Below are 22345 nucleotides of genomic sequence, written 5' to 3'. Positions count from 1 at the left end.
ACCTGTTTGTTTCCTAATAACAAAGGAAAAATGCACATGAAATAGTGGAAACAGCGCAGGCTCTGGAATCAGATAGGACTGAGTTCCAATCCCAGCCCGACCACTTATGAGATATAACCTTGGACATGTCTCTCAACCTCACTGGGCCTCAGATTCCTCAAGTACAAATCAGAAATTATACCAACTTCCCAGGATAGGGTAAAGATTAGAGATAGTATGTGTAAAGTGCCCAGTATACTGGCTGGGACCAGTATATTTACATAAGAAAGTCAAATGCCCTAAGACCTATGAAAACAGGTGATTAATCTAGCCTGGCGCTCTATATCCTCCACATCCCAGCCCTAATGTTCTTTACCCATGTTATCTCCCAATGCTCCACACTCCAGCAAAGAATAAGGGAGTCACGGTAGGGGGCTTGTGCATGCTCTCTCCCTTATCCTAGTATCTATAGGAACCAAATCTAGAAACTTCATGAAGTTGCCCCTTCCCCATGCCTGTTAAATCTCTACCACACAGGACTGAGAAAGCAAAGAACGCTGGCTGGGAGGAGTTCCAGGCCTTGCTGGGCCACTGACTCACCCCTCAGCTATAGCATAGGTCTCTGGTCCTATACTGTAACACTGGTATCAGCATCTAGTAGGCCCTGAGGGGAGACTCCAAAGCAGAAACAGAAGGCAGAGCTGAGGCCTCAGTCATCTCTCCCCACAATGTGGTCTGGATATATATATCCCATCTTCCCTACATCTTGTATCTTAACTCTACCCCTGACTGTGGCTAAGGTTAAGGCTTAGCATCTGTGACAAGCAACCCTTATAGTTATGGGGGGAAGGCAACAAGGGGTGGATAGGTATAACCGTGGGCCTACACTCCCCAATACTGAGTTAAAGTTAGGGACCTACAAATGATTGTCAACCTCTTTATTTTTGCCAAAACTAGTCATCCAAACACCCACCTACCAATTCAATCACAATAGATAGCCAAATACCCACTGAGCTAACAATGGGCTAGGTGGTAATTAACAAACGAATCGTTCATTCATTCATCCAGCAACTGGTCTGGGATCTGATCTCAAGGAACTCCAGTCCAGCAGGGGACATCCACCGTGGCCACAAAGCACACATGCCCTGGCTGGAGTCTGCTGCCCCAGAAGCAGCCCAAGCAAAGCAGTCTGGGATATCAGAGAAGGGGTAGGAGCATCACAGAAGGCTCTAGAAAAAGAGTGTGTGTATAAGATGAATTCCCACTGGGTATTGGGACATGGGGAGAGGCTACACCTGGCAAGAACAATGTACAAAACATGCTGCTTTCTCCTCTTTGCTCCCCCTATTCTGCCCTTCCTCTTGCATATACAGGGCAAGGCTGGAAATAAAAGTCTGAAATAGGAGAATTTCTTCAGTGCTGTCTCCTCTTTCCTTGATAGTTGCATACAATTCTTGTCATGAAGGGGACAAAAGGGGAACACACAATTTAATTTTCGGCAACTTTATACCAGGGACTGTGTTGGAAGCTATATATGCATAATCTCTCATAATCCTGATCATAATCTACTGAAATAAGTAGAAGTATCATCTTCACTCTACAGATGAAGAAACTGAAGCTCAGAGAAAGCTTAAATAATTTGTCCATTAAGCAGCATAATCAGGATAAAAAGACCTCAAGTTTGTCTGGTTCTAAAGCCTGTGCTCTTCCCACTCCACTAGATTCCTCCCACTGACACTCCCTCCCCCATGGGAAGACTGGGCCTGACTTTGCTGCTGATGTGCCACATGAACTTGGGTTTTGGAGCACGTGACCACAAAGGGCCCTTCCAGGGTTAATCATGCGACCATCATTACCAACAACTACTGAGCACTTATTACATACCAGGAACTGCTGTAAGTCTTTTGCTATGAGGTGGGTGATGGTATGTATTGTGTCCATTTCACAGATAGGAGACTAAGGGTTGGAACTCAGTCCTACACAAGCCAGGAAATGGCAGAGCTGGGACCAGTCTGGATGAGACCAGAGCTGGTGCTCTTAACTTTGGCCCAGAATGACTTCGTGATAAGAGTGCCCTGTACCTGCCAGGAGCGCAGCTTCTAACACTTTCTGATCCTTTGGGCATAAACTCCTGGCGCCTTGCTGAGGGCATACTCTCAAGTCTGAGAGCCAATAGGCACATCCTGTGAGCCTAAGGGAAGCCTCCTCCCCCTTCCCACACCTTAAGGGGCCGGCTCCTCACAGTGATAATGTAGCAAGATTAGTCACTGCTTGCTGTCGGTTGATTATAGCTATTCTTTTCTGTAAATGAAGTTTAAAAGTCATCAAAGGGTTTGTCAGCTGTGACTTATGAGCCTCTTTTCCACAGGGAAGTCAGGCAGTGACAAATGCCCCTCTCGCTCTGCCATCCATTACAAGTTGGAAGGTGCCATGTTCCAATTACTAGAGACCCCAGTGGAGCTCATGGAAAACCCTGCTCCAGGCTGCAGCCATTACTCAGGCCCGGCAGGGCTGCCAGCAGAGCTGCCCAAGGCCCAGGCCCCACTGGGTAAGAGCATGGAGTAACAGCATGTTTCTGACTCCGTAAGCCAGCCCCTTCCATTCCTTATTTGTGTTATCCCTGGCGGGTCTATCCTAGACACATTTCCCAACTGAGTAAAAACATGGGCACCCTGTGGGCTGCCTCAAACTACCCAGGATCAAGACTGCCTAACACAAACAGATATGAGGAACATAAGGTTATGCTACCAGGTGGCGTAAGTGGGGAATATGATGCTCAGGAGGAAGGGAAGAGTATAAACAACCTATGATGTTCAGAGAAAGTAGAGACTGGGATTGGCCCCGTGGCCGAGTGGTTAAGTTCACATGCTCTGCTGCGGTGGCCCAGGGTTTCACTGGTTCGGATCCTGGGCAAGGACATGGCACCGCTCATCAGGCCACGCTGAGGGGGCGTCCCACATGCCACAACTAGAAGAACCCACAACTAAAATATACAACTGTGTACTGGGGAGATTTGGGGAGAGAAAGCAGGAAAAAAAAAAAAAGAAAGTAGACATCATCTAGTGTAATCAATTGCCTCAGTACTCAATAACCATTATAATGCCAAGCCCTGTCCAGCTAAATGCTGGGGAACCAAAGACAAATAAAACATAGTGCCACTCAGGGTAGACTGGATAATTAAGGTCTAAAAAGAAGTGACTTGCCCAAGGTCACAAAAATAAGTTAGGGTCAGTGACGGATTGAGAAAGCAGGTCTCCAGACCTCTAGCGAAGTAGAGAAAGTGGAATGACAGGGAGCCGTCCCGTGTGCCAGGCTCTTTATGCAGAACATGACATAGTTAAGTGTGCCAGCTCCCATTCAAATCCCCCCTGCACACTTACTACAGGTTTGACTTCTGGCAAATCCCCTAATCTATCCAAGCCTTAGAAAAATGGAAATGATAAAATTTATTTCAGAATTGTGGTGAGGATTAAATAAGATAATACAAGTACAACGCACAATGCAGGCATATATTAAGCATCCCAAAATATTATTTCTCATCAAGTAATTCCCAAAACAATTCGAGGCAGGTATTATTAACCTCATTTTACAGACAAGAAGACTGCAGCTTTTTCTCACTCTGTCACATTAAATAAGCCAGTACTTCTCAAAACTATTTGTGGTGAAGGACTAGCTTTTTGTTGGTTTTACTTTCAAGGCATTAAGGATAAATACTTTGCAAAATATAATAAAAACGTCCAATTACTCTAAAGGTTTCTAAGCACTTACTCTCAATTTCTATGCTTAACACAAACTAGCAACAGTTTGCGAAATGTCATTGATTCAGTGGACTACACTTAGAGTAGAACAGTTCTAAGTCACTCTCACCCATCCCTGCCAACCTCTATAAAAAGGAAAGCAAACAAGGAATAGAGTTTATTTAATTTCTTTCAAGTCCTTTAGCCTGATTTCTTTTAGACTTTGGTGTTAGACTAATTTGCAAAAACTATCCTAATCTTTTTCCTTTTTGCTTTTCTCAAGAGAGAGAAGGGTAAGCAGGCCAAGGATGAGTTCAAGGATTTTCCACCAAACACTTTAGGAGGTGATTTATCTTGGTAACATGCTCTAGGTCATGCTATATCCTGCAAGGGAAGATGATCTAGGCTTAAAGGGGACTGAACAACCTTCCTGAGGCCTGAGGGTCTGAGAGGAAGGTATACTCCTGAAGAGAGTAATACTCTTGGACTCTCTCTCCCCACACCAGAAGACATGAGGAAACCAGCCAGGAAGAGGAGGCATGCTGTAAATTTTCTTTTTGATATTTCTGATTTTCAGTCTTGTATCATGGCTATTTACACAGCAGTCTTCTCTCTCCCTGTAGGGAGTTTCTTGAGAGCAAGATGGACATCACATTCATTTCTGAATGCCACCATACACCCAAGAGTATGATTGGCTGGGGGAGACGAGCAGCTCTTAATCAGTGTGCCAAGACACAACAGTGTATCTTGAATCTTCCAGGTGCATGGCCAAATTTTCATCAGTGTACAAAACTTCTTTTTGTTCTAACTGAGCTTACATGGTGCTATCTTTCAGCACAACCAGAGCTGAGTGGGTCATATGACACAGTGTAGAGAGGAGTACAACCTGCTGTTGTGATTAGTGGCCTTCCATCAAGCAGGCGCCAAAGCCTGAATGTTTATTTCCATGTGAGAGGCCATGTAATATGGTCAAGAGAGTAACCACTGAAACTAAAATGCCTTCCGCTCTGCCACTGAACTAGCTATATGACATAACCTTCGGGAAGTGTCTTAAGTTCTTTATGCTTCAGTTATCTCACCTGTAAAACGGCAATAGCAATACATATCTCTAGGGTTGCTGGAGGATAAAATAACTTAATTCATTTAAATATTTAGAACAATGTCTGACACATTAGAAAGTATGCAAATATTAGCTACTGCTGCTATTATTATTGTTATTGTTTGAACCTGCAAGAACCTTACCTTGTGAGTATGAAAGGGAAGGTGGTGAGTTTATGCAACATTACCCTAGAGCTGAATTGTGATCAAGGAAAGAATACTGTGCGTACAATGAAGTCTCTTCAAGTGTGTCACCAAAATTCTAGTATTTGGAAATGTGCCCTGAACATAAAAGGAATCACAGGAGTAGGTACTCATTAAGTGTTGAATGAATACATAAGTGAGTATCTCGAGTTAAGCGGCCCCCAAAGAATACAACTTGACAAAGGGGTCAGGAAGATGCCCTTAAGTGAAGGCTCCCAGAAAGGCCTCTTTGTACCTTGAGGACCCAGAAGGCAGGTTGGGCTCCCCTTCTGAGCTTGGGGCCTCAAGGGCTAATATTCCAAGAAACTTCTGCTTGCTCACTATTCTGTCTCTCTGATGGAACCCCCACGTTCTGTGGCTACTCTATTCTGAATAAGGCTGCAGAAGGCTGTGCCATGGTAGAGTACACATTCCCATTTTCTCTATTAGATGAAGTGACGGACTCTCCGAGGAACACAGAGTGGGAGGCCTAAACTCTCCCATAACAGGCCTCGTCCTAAGTTAAAACACTAATAAGGGGATTATCAGCTTTGGATTCCTGCTTGCCTGTGGAGCCCTGGGTCCTGAATCCCACCTCTATTAACTGTACGTACTTGGGAAGGCACTTCACTTCTCTGAGGTTCAAGGTTTCCCATCTGTGAAATGGGGATGAAAATCCCTGCCCTGCCCACTTGCAGTGCAGGTTGTTGTGAGGGTCAAAAGAGACAGCATATACAAGTATACTGTTACCTGAGATGTGCTATGTAACTGTGGACAGGAATATTCCCTGGGGTGGACACCTGCTACAGGTCTTCCTAGACAGAGGCACCCAGGCAGGAAGCCAGTCGTCCGGAAGGAGGTGGATGGTGCATAACTTGGGACTGCAGTCAAGCACTATGCCCCTCAGGTATAAGGCAATTGATTAAAATCCTTTCATGTGAAATCAGTATTTTCCTCATTACAACAATCCTTCTTGAAAACACCGAATGCCACCTCTCACAGCCCCACAAAAGCTTGATCCTGCAGACAGCATATATACGTATTTTTTAAAAATTTCTCACAGTCAGACAAAAGAAGGTAAGAAAGTCGACCTCTCTCCAGGGTACTGATCTAAATATAACTTAGGGCTCTAAGCATCATCCCACAGTGCCCTATGTTTGGCCCAAAGGGGACCACTGAGAATGACGCCATAGTCATAGCTACTCTGCCTTTGTCGTCCTGGTAACAATGTTAACTCCACAAACATTACTAAGCATCTGCCTCTTCACTATCGAGCCAAGTGTAAGTGTGCTACCTCCTGTTTAAGACCCTTCAATGGCTTCTTCCTACCACCAAAAACCAAGTCCAACTCCTTTAATGTGGCTCACAAGCCGCTTCAAGAGTTAAGGCTACCAAATCCTTACACAACAATCCTCTGAGGGGCTATAAGTCACACTCACTTTACAGATGAGTAAACCCTAGTGCAGAGAGGCAGTCAGTTGACCAAGGTCACACAGTGAGCAAGTTAGTATGAACTGGGTTCTTCCTGAAGGGCTGGGAATCAGACTCCAAAGTATAGACTTAAGTTCAAAACAACCTTTTCTTGGACTAGTCTATACAAGGCAGGTATGGGGATGGAGCATTGTATGGCTCAGGGAGCTGCTTAGACACTGTCCCTTGTTGGAGACTGCCAATCTGACCTCTCTCACTCCCAGAGCTGCAGCATCATTAACAAACTTGGCATAATGACCAAAATTTTCATTTGCATGTAACATGGTACACGTTCGCATATCTAAGTTCAAGAGACCCTCTACCACAAGCAACCAAAAATCCAGTACAACTTGGCAAAAAACTAGTCAGCCCCCAAGACAACTAGCATACACATCCAATACTAATGAGCTTCTAAACTAGTCAATTCAACTGATCATGACAGAAGCAGCTGTGGTATCTACAGTCTTTTCCCCGTGATCATCTTGGAAGAAATTAACTCCTTCTGGTCCCCTTACCCCTCAAAAAAAAAAAAAAAAAAGACACCACACTAAACAAGTTTCTACACTGCAGTAGATGGTAAAAAAAAAAAAAAAAAGAAAAAAAAGAAAGAAAGAAAGAAAGAAAAAAAAAGTTTTCCCAAAGCTTTAATAGATGTCTCAGCTACAGGAGCAAGAGCACGGGCTTTGGACAGAGACAGACCAGGGTTTAAACCCAGGATCAACTGCTTACTTACTAGGTGTGTGACCTTGGACAAGTCCTTAAATTTCCTAAGCCAGTGTTCACTACTAGGCATATACTTCTTCCCCCCACATACTGAGTCATTCCCTGATTCACATACTGAACCAAGCCCTGCTGATTTGGCCTCCTAAATATTTTCAGAAGGTAGCCCTGTCTCTCCATTCTTAATATCACTCTTCAAATTCATCCTGCACACAGCCACTAGAATAGTATCACCGCATCACTCCTTTGCTTAAAACTGAAATTAACGTTTTTCCTTCATTATTTCAAAATTCTTAGCCAATAATTTGAGTATTTGTACTATTTAGTGTGTCTATTTTTTTAAATTACCATAAGAAATCACCTAAACCCCCCACTCTTCTATAGAACATAACTACTGTTGGCATCTTTGTCTATTTCTTTGCAGGGCTTTTTTCTTTGGCATTATATTTGGATTATGTAGTTAGATCATTCACTCAATCCTGTAACAATTTTTTTCAATTAACATTATAACATATTATATGTTATAACATATTTGTCCTTATTGCTGCACAGTTTTAAATCATCATTTTTTATAACTACAAATTTTAATATCTCATAGTTTTCCCGAGTGGATTCATCATAGTTTAGCTTGGTCATAGTTTAGGTGGTCATTTAGGCTTTTTCTGACTACTCACTACTATAAATAATAGCATCTGAGGGAAAGTTTATTCTATATATTGGATTATTTCCTTAGGACAGATTCCCAGAAGTGGAATTACTGTGTCAAAGTGTATAACATTTTTATGGCTCTGGAGATACACTGCCTAAGTGCTTTCCAAAAGTGCTGTACCAATTTACACTGCTATCACCAATGACTGCTGCTTTCATGGCAACCTCACCAGAATCGAGTATCATCATAATGTGTGTGTATAGGGGTGGGGGTGTTAATCAGTAGAGGAAACCCAAATCCTCACTGTTGTTTTCATATATATGTGAAGATAATAGTCTCCTGTGTTTGTTTACTCGTTTTTGAGTCTACAGAGTTTTGATGCCACAAAGAAGTTATTGTAGGTTCCTAGGCAGAAGAAAAACATGCTGAAAAATTTATTTACTCATTTATCAAAAAATCATTTCTTTAAAAAAAGTCATTTATTGAGCACCTATTACTGTCACTGTACAAAGTATAGAAGAGAACAAAGTACAATCCCTGACCCAGAGGAATTCACAATCCAGTGGTGGAGATCTCAGGAAAACCAGAATCTATGTTTCATCTTGATAAGGGCTATGACAGGAACACTTGGGAACTCAGAGGCATGTCACTTAGCAGAGAGAAAGGAGAGGAGGGACTCAGAGAAGAGGCGTCATCAAGAAGTTCTGATCTTGTCCAGAGGAATGAATTGAAGTTAGCCCACACACAGATGAGAGACAGAACATTTAGGAAAGAGGAAAGTTGCAGAAGCTGAACAGAGCTTCCGTATTTAAAGAATAACCGTTATGTACTGTGGTTTGGCTGGAGTGTAGGCCGTAAGACTGCATGTTGCAGGAGATGACGGCAGAGAGACTGGCAGAGGCCAGATCAGAAAGAGCCTTGTGAGCCACTGAAGAGCCTGGACTTCACGGGAGTCATGACCCACTCCTATGCCATATGCAGGACAGTGCTCAGTAAGGAGGCAGTCACAAGTCCCTATAGCTCTTAGAGACTGAACCATACAAGTCAACCCCTGATCAGAGCATCTTGTCTGTGCTGACTTCTTTTTGTCTATGTGTTAGTATTCTCTCACTAAGCAGCAGCGAACTTTCAGGGTATTTTTTACATCACCTGGCACATTGCTAGGCACATGGCAGGAGTTCCAATAACACTCATGGATCAGTTGGTGGTACCTCATGCAATAATTCACACATTCACAAAGTCCCTGCTGCCCTGGCAAGGCCCCTACCAATCTCAACAGATGCTCAGTCACTGCCTCTCTTGGCAGATGTCCTGCCTCAGAGAGCTACCTCCCCCTTCTTGCTCATTCTGCCAATAAAAAAAATGTGCCTAGGTACAATAAGCTATAAAGTATGTGATAACCAGGGAGCACATTGGGTGGCCAGAGGGGAGGCTTGAGGGACATAAATCCTTCTCCACAGTACATCCCTCAAGCCAAGGACTCCCTCAGCCCTATCAGCAATTTAGGAACGCCACCACCTTCCCCCCATAAAAATAAAATAGGGTTTTCCAATTGAGCATGTTAAAAGTCTCCTTTGAGTAGCTACTGACCTTCTCTAAGGTATTACTACTTCCTACATTAACAACAGCTGCTTTAATGATGACAAGGATATTAATAGGGTGATTATTTCAACAATTAATAGCAAGTCATTCTTGCCCTGCTAGTTGCAGTACGAGCCGTGGGCAGTGGGATCTGATGTACTGCCTAAGATCCATCTGAGGAGACTGTATTAAAATGATCTGTTTCTGTGCTATCTCCCCTCCTAGACTGACTGTGAATTCTTGGATGGCAGGGACCACAGCCTATTTCAGCACAACATCGCCCCCTGCCTTTCAGGATAGGCCCTGTCCCAGAGTGGGTACTCACTCACGGAGTATGTGCTAAACTGAACTCCATGTACCACTGCCCCTGTCCCCATCCAAGCTTTTTAAGAAACAAAAAAGCAGGCTGTACAGATAACAAAGCCAGGACAGACTTGGGAGAGACAGGAAGGAGGCATCCGTACAGGGCAGTCCAATCCACCTCAGCCTTTAGGAAAGGCTGTTTTGTAATATAATAAATTATCATTATGATTTATTAATTGCTTATTATGTGGTAGATGCATTGCTAAGTATATTACTTCTCATTCTTACAACTTCTCTTTGAGGTAAAAATTATATCAAGGTCACAATGGCCCTTTCTGAGGCCGTTTTAGGAGAATGACTCAGTGTCGGACTATCTGGGTTCAAATCCCAGCTTTGCCATGTATTAGCTGTATGATCCTGGGTAAATGACTTACCCTCTCTGTGCCTTAGTTTTCTCATTTTACAAATGAGAATAATATTACAGTACCTTCCCCATAAGGTTGTTGTGAGAATTCAATAAGATAATGCACCAGCAAGTTAAGCATTCAGGAATTTTCTAAATGAAAATACTATTACTATTGGCCCCATTTAACAGATGGCTCCAAATATCACACTCTTAACATTAAGTTAAGGTTAAGAGAGAGACTGCTTCATCAATAAAGCAGGACCAGAATCAATTTCTGATTTGGTGATGAAGGCTGGGGCCACAAGGAGCTTTCTGAGCACAAATCCATTGATGTGATGCCCCTGATGGAAACTCTTCAGGAAAGCCTTTGTTTCCCATCCCCCAGGCATATTCAGTCACTCGCTCCTCTGGACCCTGCTTATGTTCTATAGACCTCTGCCACAGCAACATTTGCTGCATTTTTGTATTCACATATCTGTCTCTCTCCATTAGACTCTGAACTCCTTAAAGGCAGAGACTCTTATTAATCTTTGTGATCCCAGCCTCCAGCAATGCCGTGGCAACCGGCAGATGCTCAGTGAATTTCTGCTAACAAACAGGTAAAAGAATCCTAGGTGGGCGCTGTGTCACACATTGCTTAACAATGGGGATATGTTCTGAGAAATGCATCATGAGGCCATTTCATTGTTGTGCAGACATCATAAGGTGTACTTACACAAATCTAGATGGTATAGCCTACTACACACTGAGGCCATATAGTACTAATCTTATGAGACCATCGTTGTATATGCGGTCCGTCATTGACCAAAATGTCCATTATACAGCACATGACTGTAAGTGGTTTCCTAGTATTTCTGACGTGGCAACGCCTTAAAAGTGAACTGCATAGTTGGTGTTCATAAGATGAGCCCAAGTTCCTCACCCTTCAGTAGGGCAGAAGGACAGGCAAGACAGTGATGAGAGAGAAAAGAGGGCCAGAGTACAAAGCTAGGGACCACTGGTATCTGTGGTTCAGTAGCTCCTACAGGGAGCAGAGGCTCAAAAGAGGTTCAACCTGCAGCCCAGAGATTGCTGAATCTGGGCTTTCTGTAGTGGAGAATATGTAAGAGGTCTTCACCAAGCAGAGAGCAGCAAAGGCTAGAAACACCGCGATCCTTGTCAGCAATCAACAAAGTGAGTGAGACTCAGCCCTCCTTCTCTGAATTATATGGTGACGCTGAGCAATGGGCCCCACCATGCAGGCTTAATGCAAAGAACACTGGAGTGTTCAAAGACCTGAAGTTCATTCCTGGGAATGTACTAACGTTTCAATTAATAAATATTTCTTGGGCATCTACTCTATTTCAGGCTTGCACTAGGCACCTGTAACACAACAATGAACATATCACTAATTTGCTGTTGGACTTCTCTGAGCCTTAGTATCCTCATATGACATGGGAGATAACCACTGTGTCACAGAATTCTTTTGAGTATCAGATGTGTTTTCAAAAGTCTACTATACAACTTTGCTAACATAAAGGTTATAATTTTACTGGATCTGAACTAGAAGGCTTAGTAAATGCAAGGATACCCCCAACAAATGCCAAGGACAACTCCCTCTGGGTCTGGATAGAAATCCAGCAGCACATTCCTACACACTGAATTCCATGGTGGAGATAGCAAAGGAAGAGCAGAAATTTGACATATTCTCTTCAAACCCCTCTCAGGATCTTTTCCATAGTTACTGGTGTCAGAATGTTCATCATTGGGAATTGCACTGAGGGCCTCTTGGATGAGCCCCCAAATACAACTGAAACTTCTCAAACCAAGAACAGATTTAAAGACTCTTTGGATTACAGGCACCTTTCCATACACTGAGCTAATTACCCGACCCTTGGTCCTTCAGCTGTTGAGAAACATTTGGTGGTCATTAAGCCTGTTGTTTCCTCATTTTCCTGCTTACTAGGATAAACACATCAAAATGGAAAGCTTGACGCTCTGACAATGCTCTCTGATTAGTGGTTTGCAGAATCCTCCCTCTGTAATTTTATGATTTGCCAGCTAGAAGAGGAAGAATGGTGGAATGCAAATAGCGGTGTGGCCCAAGAGGGAGTCGGGCACCCTGAACTTTAAACTTGGTTCTACCATGGATTAGCTCAGTAAATTTGGTTACAGACCTTAGTTGCCTCATCCAGAAAACGGAGAAACTAGATCAGATCAGTGTTGCAGGAACTCTTCTGTGGAAGACCTGTGTTCCTCAAGACGTTAACGAGAGTTCCTCAGAAAGGGGGCTCCAAGGTCAAATAAAAATAGGAAACTCCGCATACTCCATTCCCCCCTCCCATCCCCAAGAATGACATGCACACTAAGGCTCTGAGGAGTCAGCAGTAAAGAAATGTAATTCGCATTATGCGATCTGACTTTTCCCAGATTATTAACATCTGTTCTGAGGAAGACATACTAGAACAGACCTCTAGAGTCCCTATCAGCTCTAAGCCCCTGTGATTTGTATCAGAAGTACCCAGAGGCAGGTGCCTGGAGCATCCCTGCTTCCCTCTAATCCAGTTGTCTTAACCCAGTGAGGCACTTAAATGATACTCTGGTAAATAGGAATTTATAACACGTAGTTTACTTTATTGTAGTGAGTACTAATTTTCAAAGGCTCAAAATACAAGATACTTAAAACAAGGAGATGGGAACCTGTAGTTACTGAGCTCCTAATACCTATTCTTTACTGTGCCGGCACTTCCCATACATTATATATCATTTAATCCTTAGACAACCATAAGACGTAAACATTGTTTCCTCCTATTACAGAGAAGGAAACCGAGGCTTGGAGAGGTTAAGTAACTTGCCCAAGGTTATGCAGCCACAAACTGGTGAGCACCAGATTTCAAACCCAGGATTACTTGTCTCACAACTTTCAGTTCTGACTGGGGCACTGTCACCCTGATTATCAGATAGTCACTAACCTTCCCTGGTCTCAATTGTCAAGTAGGAATAATAATCCTTGCATTGCTTCCCTCACAGAGCTGCTCCAAGACTCAAAGGCAATAACAGGTATGAAAAGGCTCTACAATGTATAAAGATATGAATATGAGAGACAACTGAAACCTTGTAAATAAATGTTGATATCTCCTTTTATGATTTATAAGATACTTAAGGTTCCTGCGGGCTTCCCATCATGGAAGTCAATTGTCCTTATCCCACTCACCTCCCTAAACAGTGCTCCTTAAAATTTTCCAGGTAGGATTTTGGATAAACAGGAAACATGTCAATTTCTCAGTATTGATTACTCTTCAGACTGTCTGTCTCACTAAGCAGCGAATCTGCTTAAAGGAGTCGGAAGTAAAAACAGCAGAGTGGGCAGGAGCCTGGTGAGAGGCCTATAGATAGAACAGAGGCCAGATTGGCTGTGGGGCTAGATTCTCTAACCTTACCTTGGAACATGTCTGGGAAATTGGTCTAAAGGGTCATTTGGGACAGCAGATCATAGAAGCCTTTGTATGAAATCCATCTAGGAGACCAACAAGTATGTGTAGGGTGGGAGGAAGGGAAGGACAAGGGGAGGTGATGGGAGTCGAGTTGGCCAGCTTCACTTTTTCTGGGATGGAAAATACCTTGGCAGGGACCTAGGCATAGAAACAGCAGTAGATGGCTACAGGGCTCTCAAATCATCTTCCAGCCGTGCCTGGGATCACACCCTCATGATCCACATTGCTGTGGCCATCTGCTCCCTCCAGCTTCTGGCAGACTAAGTCCAAAAACAACAGCAAAGCATTCTTGGAACCAGGCCCTAGCAGGGGACAGAGAAATAAATAAGAAAAGTTCCTACTCTTAAGGAAGGCACTGCACCAAGATGGTCTGAGCCTAACCAGAGACTCTCTTGTACAGAAAAGTCTCTGGCTGATAAGGTATATTCAAGAATTGTGTGAACTGGTAAAGGGGCACATTTATATGGTGACTGACAAATAATAATGCACAACTGAAATTTCACAATGTTATAAACTATTGTGACCTCAATAAAATAAAAAACAATAAATAAAAAAGAATCGCATAAATGAATCAAAGGAGCCTACATTCTATGACTTAGGAGCACCTGTTTGGTGTCAGAAGCCCTGGATTCCAGCCCTCATTCTGGCATGAATAATTCAGCGACTGAGAAAATTACTTAACTTCTGTAGACCTCAGTTTACTCACTTGTAAAGCAACCTCTGTCTACCCTGCAAGTTGCTATGTGTAGCCAATGAGAGAACGGTTGAGACGGTACTCTGTAAATGGCATGAGATGGAATAGTAGGAGCTGATGGAACACTGGGGCACATGGTCTTAAAAGTTCAGAGCCCAGTCTGGGGAAGCCTTAAAAGAAGCTCCCTTTCTTTCTCCCCAGCCAACTTATGTCTGCTTTTCTCACATTGGAGATGTTCTTTGCATTTTCAGTGAAGCGAGAAGGAAATTTGCCAGTCAAGTTGGGGACGGAAACATTGCCATCTTTCGACTTTTCAAAGTTTATTTGAAACTTTACTGTACTGCAAAAGACAGCACAAGATTTGGGTTTATAATCCTAGCTTTTGTTAATCGAAAGCTATAAGACTATGAACAAGCCTTAACCTGAGTCTTAGTTTCCTAATCTGTAAATTGGGGAGAATTTTCTTAAGCCATAATATTGTGGTGAAGATTCAACTAATTAATAATGGAAAAGTGTTTTGTAACCCACAAAATGCTGCACAAATACCAGTCATTACAAAGCTGTCTTCCCATCAGCTCATGAGCTACACGGGACAGTGGTTATCACCACCTGACAGGTGAGTGATCAAAGTTTAGAGAAAATACAAATGGTAACACACAGTTCAACTCTACTTCCTCCAGCAGAGGTAATTATTCCTTTGATTTATTATAGGAGTTGTTCATTAGTCTGTTTGCCTCATTAAAATGACAGATCTCTGAGGGAGGGAACTACATGCATCTTATGCCTTTTTCTACCCCAATTCTCAACATGGCACACCTAAAAGATGTTAAATAAGTATTATCTGAATGATGATCAACATATTGGTAGCAGAAACACATCTAGAACCCAGGACTCCTAATACCAGGTCTAGGATTCTTATAACCATAAAGTGGCCAAAACCTCATAGATTTGACTCATCTTAACTTCTCATCTCTTCCCTCCACTCTAGCAAGACTCAACTTTCCATTCCTGGAAAGTCTCTGGGCCTTTATAGGCACTGATCTCTCAGCCTTGAACACTCCTCATCTTCTTTGCTGAGCTAATTCCTATTCACCTCTCTGTCTTGGAGGCCTTTCTAATTTCCCCTAATACTGGGTCAGGTAGTCTCTCTCCCCTCATCTCTGTTTTGTTTATCGCAGAATCCTAGCACACAGAATGTGTCAAAAGTATCTGTCGACAGTTGAATGAATGAAACATTGAAGCTAGAAATCCAAAGGTGATGCAGGGGAAGATTCCTGGCCTGGAAGTTAGGAGGCCTGATTCCAATTTCAGTCCTACCACTACTGTGTGTGGTGATCTTGGGCAAGCCCCAGTCCTTCTGTGGACCATCCATAACTGAGTTATCATCTACGAATGATCTCAAAAGGTCCTTTCAGTACTGACAATATATGAGACTTAGACTCATGCTAAGTGCTACATGTGAAGAACTTCTGAAGCCAGCTATGTGCTCCACAGTATGGGAGGCTCAGCATCCCCACCCCATGAGTAGCACCAGGCACACTGGACTCTGCTGTCAGCAGCCTCCCACACCATTGGTTTACTTAATTCCTCCTGATGAAGTGCCAAGAATAAATCGTAGGTGAGCAGCAGAGCATTTTAATGAGTCCAGAGCCTAATGAATCTTTTCCTTCCTGTGTCAATTAGAATTTCAAAGCTAGGATCCCCAAGGACCAATTTATTGGGAACAGACAGAAGCCTTTTGTTCATCAGCTGCTACCTGCCCTGGCCCTGTATGTCTGCTATGTAACAATCCTGCTTACTCAGATATGCCACCTGGTGAGATAGAGACTGGCCTGGGAAGCTCCTTCTTACCCAACATTTCTGAGGCCTGACCTTAAAGAATGAGAGGAGGGGGTCCAGAGCATTTTTAAGAGGGGTGGGGAGGTGGTAAGAGAATTAGCAGCCTTGACTTTATTGCTACTTCCTAAGGATACTGGTGTTCAAAGAGCTAATAGCAACAGATCAACTTGCCATTCACCCAACTAAGTCTTGGGTATTGTGTGACACCTATTTACCTAAGATACTTTGAATTCTCACAACCACCCCAATAGCAGGTATTAACAACATTATTTTACAGACAGAGAAACTGAGGCTCTGAGAGATAAAGTAAGAATTAGCCTAAAGAACACAATTAGTGGGGCTGGCCCCATGGCCGAGTGGTTAAGTTTGTGCACTCTGCTGCAGGCGGCCCAGTGTTTCGTGGGTTCGAATCCTGGGCGCGGACATGGCACTGCTCATCAAACCACGCTGAGGCAGCGTCCCAGATGCCACAACTAGAAGGACCCACAATGAAGAATGTACAACTATGTACTGGGGGGCTTTGGGGAGAAAAAGGAAAAAATAAAATCTTTAAAAAAAAAAAAAAACACAATTAGTAATTGGCAGGCAAAGATCTGAACTCATATCTGTGCAATTCCAGAGACTGGGATCTTCCTATAAAACCACAGCAGCCTTGTCCAGGTGCTGACACAGGGCCAGGAGCTGATGTCCTAAATGGCAGAGATGGTTGTGGGCAGCCACAACCATGCTGGACATTTGCCACCAACACACTGTCTTTTGTCCAGGTACAAGCAAGGGTGGCTGTACACTCCTGATCCTTCCATTCAATGGAGTTGGCAAGCCCCTTATCCCCAGAACATAATGCAAATAAAATCACCATTAACACTACCCCCAGGATCTTACCCCAGAAATCTTTTCATTTGTTTGATTCATGAGGAGTTGCCAATCCTTAATCTAATGGCTCCCAGGTGCCCAGTTCTCTGTCTCCTATCTTGTCCTCTCCAAGTCACACAGGGCCAGCCCAGCAGCTGCTACTGTCACCAACAGAGGCACATTTTCCACGGTGAGCAGGTAAGCAAGTCAAGTTTCCCAACAGTTCTGGGATGGAATTTTAGGGGTCTGATGAGAAAAACACTTAAGGGTGAAGGTCAAGAGGCCTGTCCAAGTTTACACAGCTAGAAATAGCAACAACTAGAACACAGGTATATAGTGAATCCTAACCTGGCATCTACCTACATACAGCAGGAATAAGAAAAATACAGAAAAATTGAGATCAGTGCTTTTCAAAATTTTTTTAACTTTTTATTTTGAGATAAATGTAGATTCACGTGCAATAATAAGCATTTTTTAAAAGCACTTAGCACAGTACTGGCAAATAGAGACCCACCCAAGAAGTGTTAGCTATTAGATAACCAGAAATAAGGGAGAGGGCATTCAGGATGGGCCTTTGAGGAAGAGTAAGGAAGTTTCTCTTCAGGGAATGCTTGAGGTGTATACATATAATACCTTAAATAATCTTTCCAGTGGCCCCATCAAGCAGGTATTAACATCTCCATTTTACAGATGAGAAAACTGCTCTCAGGTCAAGTAACTTGTCCAAGATTACTATGTCCCAGTATGTGCCAAAGCCCAGATTCAAATCCAGATATATCCAACTCCGAACCCTATGTTCTTTCTACATTGCTTCTCCGGAGACAAGACTGGGGCTGGGCTTCAAAGACAACCCCAGTAACAGACTGGAGGTTAAGAGCTGGCTGCCCAGCTCAGGGTGGGGGTAGCATAAGGGTGCAGGATTTTGCAAGATCTCGTCTTTGCAAAGGGTGGTAGTTCAAAGACCCTGGCCAGAATAAAACAGTAAATTCACATGACAGAAACCAAACAGAAAGCTAAAGTAAGAGCAGGTGGCAGAGGGCCACTGAATGCTAGCTGCTCTTGCCGACTATGTGGGCCACAATTTGACTCCCTTTTGCTGGACACTAAAGAAAAGGAGGTAGCATGGAGAAAATAGAGAGCCAGAGACTAGGAGGCTAAGGAAATCAAGTTCTGCCACTAACTAGATAAGTGGCCTTGGGCACGCCACTTGTCCTCTCTGAGTTCCTAATACCAGGGAGTTGAACTAAAAGATGTCCAAAGACCTCAAGCTTTGACTTTCAGGAATCATTCTATTACCAGGTCATGTGTGCAAATGTGGGTCTGAGAAATAAATGCTACTAATGCTGTGATTAAACAAAGCAGCCTGAAATGAAACAAAACAATGGTGTGACAGGAGCCCTGGGGACAAGGGGAGGGAAAGAAAGCTGGGTGAGGGAGAAGAGAATGAAGGAATTAAGTGGGATTCAACTTAATCTTGGGTATAAGTCAGAAGACAGCAGGGAAGCAAAAGAAGGGAAGCTGAACCAGGGTAGTACCAATCCTGCCCTTGCTACTAACTTGCTGTGTGGCCTTGGCTATCAGCCTCATTTTCTCACTGGCCAAATGGACCTCAGGACCCTATATGTTCTGGCCTCAGCTATCCCCTCTCCGACCTTATCTTCTGCTTCTTCCCCCCTCAAGGTGTCGCTCCAGCCACACTGCCTGCCTTCTGGTTTTTCTACAAACACGCACTTGCCTTGGGGCCTCGTCCTGCTCTTCTCTCAACTGGAAATGATCTTTTTCCTCCGAGAGGCCTTCCCTGGCCACTTTTTAACCCCTTACTTCTGCTTATCTTTCTTCATAACACATATGAAATGATATAATAAGTAATGACTTACTCATTTTCTGTCTCCCCCATTAAAACAAGTTCCACAAAGCCAGTCTTTGTTTTGTTCACTACCATACCTCAGCTACAAGAGTAATATCGGGCATTTGTTGAATGGATAACTGCACGGATGGGTGGATGAACTATTAGTCCCTAAAGTCCTTCCAATTCTGGCATGCTATGATTAATTCATGGGTTCATGGAACTGGTGAGTATCTCAGAAGTTCAAGTCCAGATGAGCTTAGGTCTAACCTGTCATTTTGGCTCTATTTTTCATATTTGTTTGCCTAAGTAGATCTTCAAAAACCATCTCCAAATGTCACACACACATCCTAACACACAGCTTACTCATATGCACAAATAGACAAATACATATCACTTAATTCAAGAATCATTATGGTATGCTATGTGTGAAACAGAGTACACACACAGTATTTCCTTAGCCTAGAATATTAGGCCTTACACAGTCTAGCTCCAACTTACTTGGATAACTTTAACCCTAACCACACTCCATTCCTGAAATCCTATATTCTGGCTACATTAGGCTGTTTACTCTTTTCTGAAACACACATGTAAGCTTCTGTGTCTTTGTCCTCACTGGTCTCTGCTTAGAACCTACAGACTCTGCTTCACAACTGCCAAATACCTCATATTTCACAATTGTCAAATGTCTCATCTTTCAAGTCCAACTCAAATATCACCTTTTGTGAAGCCTTCCTTGATGTCTCAGGCAGTCAGTGTTCTCCTCCTCCATGTTTCCAAAGTGCTCCACATGATTCCATTATAGTGATCAGCACTGTAGTCTACTTTACCTGTCTGTCCTCCTTGACCAACTATGGGCTCCGAAGGCCCTGACCATGAGCTTGCATTCTTCTTATCCCTAAGGACCTATCCCTGTACCTGGCACAAATATTTACCAAATTGGATGTTAACATGGCACTACAACTAAGAACATTTCCTAACCTTCGCTGGCAGACTTGATCAGGTAGTTCTTCCTTCATATTGTCCAAAAGCTGGTTTCCCTAATATTTCTACCCACTAGTATGAACTCCTAAGGAACAGAGAGCCTGAAGAAGAGACTGCTGGAGAAAAGGATGGAAAGAAAGGGGAGAAATAGTCTTTGCAGAACCTTGAATGTCATGCTAATGAGACTGGATTTATTCTAAAGGTTTTATGACCAGGGAAGTGATAGGAATAAGATCTGTATCTTAAAACCCATGGAGAGAGAAAGGAGGTAATATTTCAGCAGCAAAGACTGGAGGTGGGGAGACAAGTTAGTTGACAGTTAAAATAGTCCCAGTGAGAGAGGATTAAGATCTGGCTTTAGATGGTAGCAGTGGGAATCAGAAGAATGGGCAAAACACGTTCAGAGACAAAACCACATAATGGCAGCAGTTGCCTACTCTACCTGAGCAGAACTCCGTGCTCAAAACAAACTTCCTCCAGATGGAACTCTGTAACCTCTTTGCATCCAAAATGGCCCTGAGGGTAACTAAGAGTAGGGGAAAAGTCTCCTTGCCCAGCGGAAGGAAAACAGGCAAGTCTAGGATTAATAAACATCAAATTCCAGGCCAGTGAGGAGGGCTGTAGGAGAGAGCTCAAGATGTTGCTGATGGCTATTATCTGCAGAAGCTCCAGCAAAGAAGTCAGGTCTGTGCCCTGAGCAGAAAGGTGGCTTCCTGGGTTGGGACAGCTCTAGCTGGCTTCAATACAAGAGGCTCTAATCATTTTCAGTGGTGGTACGTTACGGAAAATTAACCAAAACTTGAAAGTAAGGCAAAAAGATGACTGTTGATCTTTTAAAGTCATGTTGGAACATTTGTTAATATGCATCTGAGAGTCATCTGATTACTCTTGGAGAATGGAATTTTGTTTGACAAATGGTTAGAGCCCAAATGTTTAAAACTCTGCAAAGTTAGGGGGCAGCCCTATGGCCAAGGGCTTCAAGTTCCGTGCACTTTGCTTCGGCAACCTGGGTTCGCAGGTTTGGATCCTGGCACAGACCTACTCCACTCATCAGGCATGCTGTGGAGGCATCCCACATACGAAATAGAGGAAGATTGGCACAGATGTTAGCTCAGCACAAATCTTGCTCAAAAAAAAAAAAACCCCCTCTGCAAAGTTGGAGGTTAATGTGTAGAAAATTGATATGGTGCACTTTTTGCACGCGATGAAGATTACATTTCTCTGCTTTAAAAAAAGGTTAGCCACAACTAGAAGGACCCACAACTAAGATATACAACTACGTATGGGGGGGGTGGAGAGATAAAGCAGGAAAAAAAAAAGGTTATGTTTTCATTAGGACGTTAATCAATTTTGGATCTAATTTAGCAATCAAATTTCAGCAATCCTTTTTCCACTAACAACGTAAATCCAGTTTCTCAGCTGTTCTCTTTCTGCTCGTTCCTACATTAATGAGTTGGACAAAACTTGACAAGGGCTCACCATATGTATAAGAATTATGCCCTGACAAAGTACATATATCCATAGGCCTGCCTACTTTACAGGTGCCAGATGCCAGGAGGTAACAGAAGCCTGACATCCAGGCATAGGATGTTAAGTGGAACAGGTGGTAACTTATGAAATGACATAATGACATAAAGCTCAGTGTATCAGAAGGGGCATCACGCTGAGAGTCAGGAGACTTGCCACTAATTCACTCAATTTCACAATTATAAAATGGGCAAGTCGGTCTAGGTCAGTATTGTTTTACAAACTGTGTTCTTGGGAACCCTGCGGGTTTAAGGTAGATGCCTCAGGGGCTGTCTTTGGTGAGGATAATGGAGAGGCTGAACTGGTAGACTCTGGGCCCCTCGCTGTCACTTCAAACAGAGCAGCTCTGTTTCAGATATCAAAATATACATTTAAATAAAGGGGTCCTCTGCAAACTTGATGACTGTTAGTTAAGGTCCCTTCCCACTCTGATATCCTAAAATTCCATCATTTTATAGCAAATGACCCTGGGGAAAATACAGAGTCAAAAATATCTCCTTTTACCCTATGCCTCAAAATGTATCACTAGAAGAGGGTCTCATTAAGAAGGCCCTAGCAGTTGAGTAGAAATAGGTGAAGGAGGGGACAAGCGGGCAGAGGAAAAAGGGCAGAGACTAAGGGCCTGCCCCTTTTGCAACTGACGATTAGGTGGGGCCCAAGGTCAGGGACAGAACCCTTTGAGGGACTGCTTAGACTCACTGGCCTTATCAAGACTAAGGATTTGGACTCTAGCCTCTGGCTCTACCACATAAAGGCAGGTGTCTTCAGTTTCCTTACAGTAAGATCTCTGCAAGTAAAGTGCTCTGTAAACTGAAAAACAAGTACAGATTTGAGGACCTATTAGAATAATCTTACTCCAAAATCTTTTACATATGTGTCTCCTCTCCTGCCAGGTCCCTAAAGGAGGCTCACCAAGCTTGAGATGTATAGGCCCTTTGTCTTCCCTCCCTGCATTTCAGAGGTGGGCATACAAGTAGGGGCTTATTGCTTGAAATATTGCCCTC

General features: G+C 43.2%; 1 protein-coding gene across 11 annotated transcripts in view; it reads right to left on the bottom strand.

The window, feature by feature from the left end:
• The window catches only part of RALY (RALY heterogeneous nuclear ribonucleoprotein), a 78144-nt gene that overhangs the window by 14387 nt on the left and 41412 nt on the right, over nucleotides 1-22345 (bottom strand). For 2 of the 11 annotated variants that reach the window (XM_070588056.1, XM_070588064.1), the window contains exon 1: nucleotides 13726-13901. The exons of the other annotated variants lie outside the window; for them this stretch is intronic. The gene's annotated coding sequence lies outside the window, so the exon portion shown is untranslated. Of the gene's footprint in view, nucleotides 1-13725; nucleotides 13902-22345 lie in introns of those variants that run through there. 11 annotated transcript variants of the gene reach the window in all.

The sequence above is a fragment of the Equus przewalskii genome, chromosome 21, assembly GCF_037783145.1.
Source record: "Equus przewalskii isolate Varuska chromosome 21, EquPr2, whole genome shotgun sequence".
Classification (NCBI taxonomy): domain Eukaryota; kingdom Metazoa; phylum Chordata; class Mammalia; order Perissodactyla; family Equidae; genus Equus; species Equus przewalskii.
This window is presented reverse-complemented; position numbering and strand designations above follow the sequence as displayed.